Source organism: Sinocyclocheilus grahami, unplaced genomic scaffold (assembly GCF_001515645.1).
Source record: "Sinocyclocheilus grahami isolate Dianchi unplaced genomic scaffold, SAMN03320097.WGS_v1.1 scaffold306.1, whole genome shotgun sequence".
Classification (NCBI taxonomy): Eukaryota; Metazoa; Chordata; class Actinopteri; order Cypriniformes; family Cyprinidae; genus Sinocyclocheilus; species Sinocyclocheilus grahami.
The window spans coordinates 1,729,920-1,741,119 of NW_015505485.1; the positions used below are offsets into that span (position 1 = coordinate 1,729,920).

An 11,200-nucleotide genomic window follows, 5' to 3' on the forward strand; every position below is an offset into this window, starting at 1 on the left:
GCATGTACATTTATAATTTCCTTCAGTTTAATTTAAATGTGCAATTAAAATAAATAAAAATAAATGTATATTTTAAAGTTTAGAATTAGACAGCCGTTTAATGCGTTGTGTAGACAATTGCATATTGAAAATTACCCCAACGCACCACCTAGTGTCCAACCTACTCTAATACTATTATAACCTTGTATAAATGTGAACAAGGGATTTACAACATTAAAGAAATCCTTTATTTATAACATGTACATGAAAAATCTAAAAGATTAGACACAACTATGGGACACGGTTGTGCAGCAGGGAGCAACAGTGAAAGGAACCTCAAGGTTGTAAATGTATGAAATTGTATAGGGCCCCATTCCTGTATTTTGCCTGGGGCCCCCAAATCACTAAATCCGCCCCTGACTGGCTGGATAACACCTGACACCAGGACGGGGCCACAGGTTGTGCCTTCTGCTGCTGTTATTAGAAGGTTCATGGCCATGATAAAGAGGGTAGGGTAGATGGTATATCCTGTTGGGATTCCCTTCTAGAGATCATGTCAGTTAGTTGTCCAATGGGCTGATGAAAACCTCAATTTGATCCCCCTTAGATATCTGGTGATCAGTTCTTGAATAGCAGCTGGGATATGGTAATGGTCAAGTCCAAGCTGGATGAGGTCATGCGGAATAGATCCATAAGCATTCGCTAGATCCAACCAGACCACTGTTAGATCGCCTTTCTTCTGCTTGGCCTAACGGATCAACTGGCTGAGTATTGATGTGTGTTCCAGACAGCCTGAAAAGCCTGGGATTCCACCTTTCTGAATGGAAGTATTAATGTAGTTCCCTTTCAGTCGGTCACTCTCGTTGTCACGTCGGATGACCGACGAATTGGGATCTCACTTAGAGAGACCAATCTACTTCGAGTGTAAACTAAACGAGCCAATGCATATTATTGTTATGCGATTATTGCATCCAGCTGCCGCTGATCACAGCGTGAAAATAAGTAGGCAGCCGGTGCAGCGCATATTCAGCTTTTCGCTTCGGAGCCGAGCGATCACATCGTTCTGCTCCTGACTACTCTACTGAGAGAAGAAGACTGAACAAGTTCAGCGCGCTGAAGCGCCGTACTGCCAGCACAAAGAGCTTTCTTCATGTTGGCAGTACGGCACTTCAGCGGTGGTGGTTTCCCGTGTCGAGTGGGATGCACACATCAGGCTGCACTACTCGAATGGCCCGCCGAGAAAATGGCTGAACCACAAACAAGTAAATTAGATGAGCGTTTTTTGCGTACTAAGCCACCACCTCCACGCCGGAGCCTGCCTAGTCTCGTTCCCTCGAGGAACTAGGGTTACATACGTAACCTGAGGCGTTTTTCCCTAAAAAAGCCTTTTCCCTACCCGTGAGGGTAGGGCTCGGGAAGAAGGAGGCGGGGACCGGCGAACATTCCAAGAAACTTTAATAAAATAAGCAAACACAAACACAAAGCACTTCCGGGAAGAATTCGGCCGGCTGACTCCCAGGTAATCCTGAGGCCCCAGCCCGGCTATGTGCCCAAGGTTCCCACTACTCCCTTCAGGGATCTGGTGGTGAGCCTGCAAGCGCTGGCCCCAGAGGAGGCAGACCCAGCCCTAGCTTTGCTTTGTCCCGTCCGGGCATTGAGATGCTACGTAGACAGGACACAAAGCTTCAGGACCTCAGACCAGCTCTTTGTCTGTCACGGAGGCCGACAGAAGGGAATGCCGTCTCTAAGCAGAGGATAGCCCACTGGATTGTGGATGCCATCACCCTGGCTTATCAGGCACAGGGTGTGCCCTGCCCGTTCAGGTTGCGAGCTCACTCTACTAGAAGTGTGCATCCTCCTGGGCGCTGGCTCGTGGTGCCTCGCTGGCAGATATTTGTAGAGCTGCGGGCTGGGCGACCCCCAACACGTTCGCTAGATTCTATAGCCTTCGTGTGGAGCCGGTATCCTCCTGTGTTCTCACCTCAAACAGGTAGAAGCACTGAGAGGCCCCGACTTCGGGTCGGCTTGCTAAAAATGCTCCAGAGAGTCCATATCGTAGACCCTGTCGAGCTCCTCCGACCCCTCGGCAGCCAGACATGGTGGAGCGTCCAGCAACAGGCCCTCACTGCTTCCGAAACCACCTTCGGGAAGGATGAGGCTTCCGCAACATTCCTGTACCAAGTGATCCGGATACGTTTTTCCAGTGTTATCCAGTCTTACTGAGTGGGAAGTGCCATAGCAACAGTAGCTGGTCTTCTTGTGGTAAGCCCTGGCCTATGCCAAAAAGTAGGGGCGCAGGGGGCTTCCACGGGACACTGGAAGGGGCAGTACCTGTGGCTCTTTGGTAGGGATCCCAATTCGTTGGTCATCCGACGTGACGTCGAGAGTGACCGACTGAAAGGGAATGTCTCGGTAGTATTGTAACCCTCGTTCCCTGAAGGAGGGAACAGAGATGTCACGTCTCGTCGCCACAGCTTCTGTACTACTGCTGAGCGGCCGGGTCACCGGCTCGGCTCCTCAGCAAAAACCTGAATATGCGCTGCACCGGCTGCCTACTTATACTCACGCTGTGATCAGCGGCAACTGGATGCAATTATCGCATGCCAGTGTGCATTGGCTCATTTAGTTTACCATCGAGGTAGATTGGTCTCTCTTCGTCACGTCCCTTCAGGGAATGAGGGTTACAATACGTAACCAAGACGTTATTCTGCATCGTGTAGGTGGTCAACCTTCTCGCAAGCACTGAGAAGAAAACTTTGCATTCCACACTCAGGAGGGAGATTGACCTAAACCAGATCTTTCTCAAAATCTTCTAAACTACAGTTTTTATAGACACATTTTTCTTTGTGTGAACAGTTTCAAAATAATGCTTTTTCTGGTGTGTGTGTGTGTGTGTGTGTTTGATATAGTTTTTTCTCAATCCTTATTCTCCTTGTATAGATGTAGAATGAATGTTGTGAGATACCATTTAACTTTCATGTTTTAGGTGTTTATATTCGTGATTCCCCCCACTGAAATTACTTTTTTATTTAAATAATCCCTTATTTTAGTATTTTACTTTTTCCATAGATGTAGATGAATGTCTGTTCAGTCCATCTGTATGTGGTCCAGATTCCAACTGCACAAATGAAATGGGAAGTTACAATTGTTCATGTCTGAATGGATTCACTGCAACAAACTCAAGTCTCACCATCAGCATCAATAACACATGTAGAGGCACATTTTATATTTGGATGTGTGTTTACTCTAACTTTATAACCTTGAATGATTAGCTAGAATTTATCTGTTTTTTGGGGGGGGATATAAATATTGTAAACAAGCCGTTCTTTTGTAAAGATATCAAAGATTGAGTTGACTGTCGTTTATGTATAAGTGACCCAAACTGTTATTTTTCCCATAACTTTCTTTTAATATAGATGTGAATGAATGTGTTGAGATATCAGACATCTGTGGTCCAAACTCAATCTGCAACAACACTGTTGGGAGTCACAATTGCTCGTGCATGAGTGGATATAATGTAACAGATCCAAACCTCCCTATAAACAGCAATAACACATGCAAAGGTATGATTGACAGTTGAAGCAATGAACAGTTTGTTACTATTTGTACTTCCTTCAACTGTAACCTTTGAAGTTATGAATTATTTTATTTCAAATATTTATAAGTGTCTTGATTCACCATCAGTGTATTGGCCGAACTCTCACTGTTACAATGAAAATGGAAGCTATTTGTGCTGTTATAATTGTAATGAAATGAAATTACTTTTTTATTTAAATAATCCCTTATTTTAGTATTTTACTTTTTCCATAGATGTAGATGAATGTCTGTTCAGTCCATCTGTATGTGGTCCAGATTCCAACTGCACAAATGAAATGGGAAGTTACAATTGTTCATGTCTGAATGGATTCACTGCAACAAACTCAAGTCTCACCATCAGCATCAATAACACATGTAGAGGCACATTTTATATTTGGATGTGTGTTTACTCTAACTTTATAACCTTGAATGATTAGCTAGAATTTATCTGTTTTTTGGGGGGGGATATAAATATTGTAAACAAGCCGTTCTTTTGTAAAGATATCAAAGATTGAGTTGACTGTCGTTTATGTATAAGTGACCCAAACTGTTATTTTTCCCATAACTTTCTTTTAATATAGATGTGAATGAATGTGTTGAGATATCAGACATCTGTGGTCCAAACTCAATCTGCAACAACACTGTTGGGAGTCACAATTGCTCGTGCATGAGTGGATATAATGTAACAGATCCAAACCTCCCTATAAACAGCAATAACACATGCAAAGGTATGATTGACAGTTGAAGCAATGAACAGTTTGTTACTATTTGTACTTCCTTCAACTGTAACCTTTGAAGTTATGAATTATTTTATTTCAAATATTTATAAGTGTCTTGATTCACCATCAGTGTATTGGCCGAACTCTCACTGTTACAATGAAAATGGAAGCTATTTGTGCTGTTATAATTGTAATGAAATGAAATTACTTTTTTATTTAAATAATCCCTTATTTTAGTATTTTACTTTTTCCATAGATGTAGATGAATGTCTGTTCAGTCCATCTGTATGTGGTCCAGATTCCAACTGCACAAATGAAATTGGAAGTTACAATTGCTCATGTCTGGATGGATTCACTGTAACAAACTCAAGTCTCCCCATCAGCATCAATAACTCATGTAGAGGTACATTTTATATTTAGATTTGTGTTTACTCTAACTTTGAATAATTAGCTACAGTTTTTCAATTGATTTTTACTTTCCATTTAATTTTTGTAAGCATTCTGTTGAAAAGATGTCAAAGATTGAGTTGACCTTTACATACAGTATGTATGAGTGACCCAAACTTATTTTCCTGTAACTTTTTTAAAATTATAGATGTGAATGAATGTGTTGAGATATCAGACATCTGTGGTCCAAACTCAATCTGCAACAACACTGTTGGGAGTTACAATTGCTCGTGCATGATTGGATATAATGTAACAAACCTCCCTATAAACAGCAATAACACATGCAAAGGTAGGATTGACAACTAGTATTTATAGTACAAAATCATGTCAAAGGACTAATGAGAGAGGCTTATCATGTGTTGTTGTTTTTTTTTCCCAAATACAACAAAATCTGAGATGTTTCTCAAAGCTGTAAATATTTCCGTATTTTGGTCTGTTGAGTAAAGGTTCAAGAAGTTTCAGAGTTTCCCACATTTCCTCATGAATTATTATTATTGTTGTTGTTGTTTTGTCTCAGTGCATGTGTTTTTATCATGGAGAAGCTATGGAAGTTTTTTTTATTTTTTTATGTACATCCGCTAAAACTCTTGTTTAATTTTAAGTTGTTTTCTTTAAGAAAATGTTATACAAACATAAAACTGTTGTGAGCTGTACTAATGTGTACAAATGAGTATGATTTTGATGTGCAGTTTGGACTTGCAAATTTAAGTCTAAAATAGACCTGTTTTTCTTCAGGAAAATTGTTTCAAAATCTTATTTTTTCTTTAGTGTTTAATGATGTTGATATTGCACATTCTCAGTTCTTACTCTCTGTATAGATATAGATGAATGAGAAGAGATACCAGATGTATTGGAGAAGGGTCTGGCTGCAGACATGCACTTGCATTAAAAGCGCTTAATGAGAGACTTTGCGCATTGCATTCATATTCTGCTGTTCTGTGGCCACGGATTTGCGGGTCTTGTCTTTTTCTCCTACAGATGACTTGCAGGACCCTGTATGTTATAGTACTAATTAGTTTTAATCATTTAACCACCACAGCGTCTCGTCTCCATTGGCAACACGCACGATTCTTGTGGATTGCAAGTAGCTGAGAGTGCAAGTGGCTATTGCAAGTGACTTCGTGATTTAGTTTCTTTTTTTCTTGTCTTCACCACCTGGCTACTTGTGTAAAATGTTGAGAGATTCAATAAAAAAAAGAATTCATCAATTAAATTAAATAAAAAAAGACTGCAAGTGACGTCACTCGCGGAAGTGCAGGTGTCTGAGAGTGCAAGTCTGAGAGTGCAAGTCTGAAAATGCAAGTGCATGTCTGCAGCCAGACCCTATTGGATGTATTTCTTGTTTTAGGTGTTTATATTTGTAGGTTAAACATCAAATTTGTCTCCAAATTTGTTAAGATTTGTGTTTACTTTTACCTTGAATAATTAGATGGCAATTATCAATGTGTTTTTTTTACTTTGGATCTCATTTTTGTAAATGAAGCATTCTGTTGTAAAGAGGCCAAAGAATGAGTTGGCCTTCACATATGTATGAGTGACCCAAACTGTTCTTTTCCCTGTAACCTTGAATAGTTGGCTAAAGTTTATTGATGTGATTTTTACTCCGTGTTTTTTTCTTTCTTTCTATTTTTAAAATGTAAAAAAAAAATGGTTGATCTTCACTTACATATGAGTGACCCAAACTCTTCCCTTTTCTTTTAATATAGATGTGGATGAATGTGTTGAGATATCAGACATCTGTGGTCCAAACTCAATCTGCAACAACACTGTTGGGAGTTACAATTGCTTGTGCATGAGTGGATATAATGTAACAGACCCAAACCTCCATGTTAACAGCAATAACACATGCAAAGGTATGATTGACAGCTGAAGCTCTGAACAGTTTGCTACTGTTTGTACTGCCTGAATCTTAACCTTTCACTTTATTTAAGACTCACTGTCAGTGTGTAGTCCAACCTCTGTTACAATTAACTCTAAGGTGTCTTATGCTCTGTTTGTAACTGTAATTGTGTGAAATGAAACTTATTTTTAAATAATATTTTTCCTCATAGATATAGATGAGTGTCTGTTCAGTCCATCTGTATGTGGTCTAGATTCCAACTGCACAAATGGAATCGGAAGTTACAATTGCTCATGTCTGGATGGATTCACTGCAACTAACTCAAGTCTCCCCATCAGCATCAATAACACATGTACAGGTACTAGTACAATTTGAACTTGTGAATTTAAACCTGAAATACAGTTTTTCTTTGGGAGAATGGTTTTAAAAAAAAAATCCTGGTCTTTTGTGTTTAAAAATGTTGATACTGTACTTTCACAATCCTTATTCTCTTTGTAGAGATGTAGATTAATGACATACCATTTGTATTTAATGTTTTTAGGTATTTATATTTGTATGTATGAAAACATTTAAAAAATATTTTCCCCCTCTAGATATAGATGAATGTCTGTTCAGCCCATCTGTATGTGGTCCAGATTCCAACTGCACAAATGAAATTGGAAGTTATAATTGCTCATGTCTGGATGGATTCACTGCAACAAACTCAAGTCTCCTCATCAGCATCAATAACACATGTAGAGGTACATTTTATATTTAGTTTTGTGTTTACTATTACCTTGAATAATTGGCCTAAGTTTATTGATGTGATTTTTATTCCATGTGTTTTTTTTTAAACGTCAAAAAAGTCTAAAAATTAATATGTATGAGTGATCCAAACTCTTCTTTTCCCCATAACTTCCTTTTAATATAGATGTGAATGAATGTGTTGAGATATCAGACATCTGTGGTCCAAACTCAATCTGCAACAACACTGTTGGGAGTCACAATTGCTCGTGCATGAGTGGATATAATGTAACAGACACAAACCTCCCTATAAATAGCAATAACACATGCAAAGGTATGATTGACAGTTGAAACAATGAACAGTAACTGTTTATTCTGACAAAATTTTCTGTCAACTGTAACCTGTCCCTTTATATATATATATATATATCTTGAATGGCCCAGCCAGAGCCCTGACTTAAACCCAATTGAGCATCTCTGGAGAGACCTAAAAATGGCTGTCCACCAATGTTTACCATCCAACCTGACAGAACTGGAGAGGATCTGCAACTTGGAGGAATGGCAGAGGATCCCCAAATCCAGGTGTGCAAAACTTGTTGCATCTTTCCCAAAAAGACTCATGGCTGTATTAGATCAAAAGGTTGCTTCTACTAAATACTGAGCAAAGGGTCTGAATACTTAGGACCATGTGATATTTCAGTTTTTCTTTTTTAATAAATCTGCAAAAATGTCAACAATTCTGTGTTTTTCTGTCAATATGGGGTGCTGTGTGTACATTAATGAGGAAAAAAAATGAACTTAAATGATTTTAGCAAATGGCTGCAATATAACAAAGAGTGAAAAATTTAAGGGGGTCTGAATACTTTCCGTACCCACTGTATATATATATATATATATATATATAATTTTTTTAATTTCAGATATTCATGAATGTCTTGACTCAGTATCAGTGTGTGGACTAAACTCTCACTGTTACAATTACAACGGAAGCTTCTCATGCTTTTGTTGGGAAGGATATAACGTCTCAGATGGAAATAAAGATATTTCCAAAAGTAATCCATGCATCGGTAAGTTTGCTGTATGTTATATTTACTGTTATGATTTTCAGGTATTATTTATTGGAAACTGCTCAAAATTATGTCATCTTTAGATTGTTGTGTAATTTAAAATATGTCTTTATCAATGTTAATAATCATTATTTTTATTTATATATAATCGTGCTTAATTATTTTTAATTCTTATAAAATTATTTAGACATACATTATTCCTTCCTTCATGATTTATATTCTCCTTTTTATAGACAGATGACTGCCATGAGATAACAAATGTCTTTCATGTGTTTAGGTGTTTGTGTAAATGAAAATTGTTTTTAAATGATGACGTTGATATATTTTTTTCATAGATGTAGATGAATGTCTGTTCAGTCTATCTGTATGTGGTCCAAATGCCAACTGTACAAATGAAATTGGAATTTATAATTGCTCGTGTCTGGGTGGATTCACTGCAACAAACTCAAGTCTCCCCATCAGCATCAATAACACATGCAAAGGTACTGTATGTGCAGATCTCTATGTACTTTAACATTACATTAAAAACTAGATGTTTTTATGCAACATTAGTCCAATCAGTTTTATTAAACTAAATTACAATTATGTGTTTAATGCCAGCATTATGAGGTTTTAGTGTTCCTGCTTTAGACATAATATTGTAAATGAAGCATTCTATTGTAAAGATGTCAAAGTATGAGTTGACCTTCACATACAGTACGTATGAGTGACCAAAACTGTTCTTTTCCCATAACTTCCTTTTAATATAGATGTGAATGAATGTGCTGAGATATCAGACATCTGTGGTCCAAACTCAATCTGCAACAACACTATTGGGAGTTACAATTGTTCATGCATGAATGGATATAATGTAACAGACCCAAACCTCCCTATAAACAGCAATAACACATGCAAAGGTATGAAGCAATGAACAGTTTGTTACTATTTGTTCTGCGTGAATCACCCTTCAACTGTAATCTTTCAATTTATTAAATTACATTTTATTTCAGATATTCATGAATGTCTTGACTCAGAATCAGTGTGTGGCCCGAACTCTCACTGTTACAATTACAACGGAAGCTTCTCATGCTTTTGTTGGGGAGGATATAATGTCTCAGATGGAAATAAAGCTATTAGTGAAGGCAACCCATGCACTGGTCAGTTTTTATTTATAAAATATTCTGCATTACAGCTTTTGGTTATTGCATAATTTAGTCATTAATCATTACTTTGGTGATTTTTAAAGATTCTCATTACAAATATAACATTTCAGGATCCAGATTATTATTATTATTACTGTTATTGTAAATGTTGACATTTCAACTTAATTTATGTACTCCGTGGACATTTCATAACTTTAAGTAATTACTTTTTCAAATATTTTTTTTCGTAGATATAGATGAATGTTTGTTCAGTCCATCTGTATGTGGTCCAAATGCCAACTGCACAAATGAAATGGGAAGTTACAATTGCTCATGTCTGGATGGATTCACTGCAACAAACTCAAGTCTCACCATCAGCATCAATAACACATGTACAGGTACATTCTGTTTTCAGATCTGTGTATACTCTCTCTTTTTTTACATGGGTAGTTCTAGTCTTGGCATCTTATTGCTCAGTACAGTGTTCAGTAATGCTGAAATCCACTATATAGTAATAGCTATAGTGTGAAAAACACCTGTTTATCATATTGTTGCTCAGCACTCAAGTGATAGTAATTTTTCTTGAATTGCAACATTTTGTTGTGTCATGTATATCTTACGGGGGAAGGATGTCATTTAAAGTGTTTGCTTAAAAAGATAATAAAAATGTGTGTCCTAAATTTTTATTATGTAGAAACAAGGTACTTGAGGCAATGTTTTAGTTTAAATATAAACATAATATAGACAAAGTATTTTTGGAAATGCAGTTTGGAATTGTAAACATATACAAAATTGTAAAGCTTCTTTTTTTAATTTATAAATTTGGATTTAAGGCATTAGATTGTACAGACAAACAATATGTTGACACCACTGATCCATAATAGAAAACTGGATTACTCATGACTTCATAAAAGTGAAGGCACTGCACCTCCATGATGGTTTTCTCTAGTATTCCCATATGTTCTGTTGAATTAATAGGAAATCGTAAGATTTAATGAGAGAAAACTCAACATATATTACAAAGGATTAATTAAAGGGTTAGTTCACCCAAAAATCAAAATTAGCCTATGAATTACTCACCCTCAAGGCATCCTAGGTGTATATGACTTTCTTCTTTCAGATGAATCCAATTGGAGTTATATTAAAAATTGTCTTTGATCTTCCAAGATGTTTAATGGCAGTCAGCAGGTGTTGCAGTTCATCAGTCCAAAAGAAGTGAAATAAAACGCATCTATCCATAATAAAAAGTGCATTACACGGCTGCGGGGGGTGAAAAAAGGGCTCCTGTAGCGAATCGGTGCGTTTTTGTAAAAAAAAAATGATGTATGGAGGTCGGCTTTGCGCATGCGCCGCTCAGAAGTGACGAACGAGGAAGCGCAGGGGAGAGATCAAAACAACGGTCACGAATTAGAAGTGCAAAACGAGGATTTGTAAAGAAGAATGTCAGAGGATTTCGATATAAGCCAAGAGGAGACTGGTTTTCCTTTGCTAAAGTATGGAAACTTTGCTTCCTTTGCTCCTGTAAACAAACGTTGGTTTTCACGAGACTCACCGGCGCATGCGCAACACCGACATCTTGTGTCATCCTCCCGGAGCTGCTTCCGTGTACAACTGGTGGCGCAAGCTAGATTAAAGTGATTATTACATTTTGAATATGGATATTTTTCTTACAAAAACACATAAATTCGCGACAAGTTGCCTTTGTTCACCCCCCCCCCCCCTCCCTCC

General features: G+C 37.7%; 1 protein-coding gene and 2 long non-coding RNA genes across 4 annotated transcripts in view; all 3 read left to right on the plus strand.

Moving 5' to 3' along the window:
* The window catches only part of LOC107601534 (uncharacterized), an 11,974-nt gene extending 8,044 nt beyond the window's left edge, over positions 1–3,930 (plus strand). For both annotated transcript variants that reach the window (XR_001610944.1, XR_001610945.1), the window contains 2 exons: positions 3,396–3,542; positions 3,790–3,930. This is a non-coding gene — a long non-coding RNA (uncharacterized lncRNA). The remainder of the gene's footprint in view (positions 1–3,395; positions 3,543–3,789) is intronic.
* adgrf6 (adhesion G protein-coupled receptor F6) overlaps positions 1–11,200 on the plus strand; it is a 63,486-nt gene that overhangs the window by 9,824 nt on the left and 42,462 nt on the right. The gene's annotated exons all lie outside the window — the stretch shown is intronic.
* On the plus strand, positions 6,863–7,589 carry LOC107601532 (uncharacterized). Its single transcript, XR_001610942.1, has 3 exons — positions 6,863–6,919; positions 7,155–7,301; positions 7,472–7,589. It is a non-coding gene; the product is annotated as an uncharacterized lncRNA (long non-coding RNA).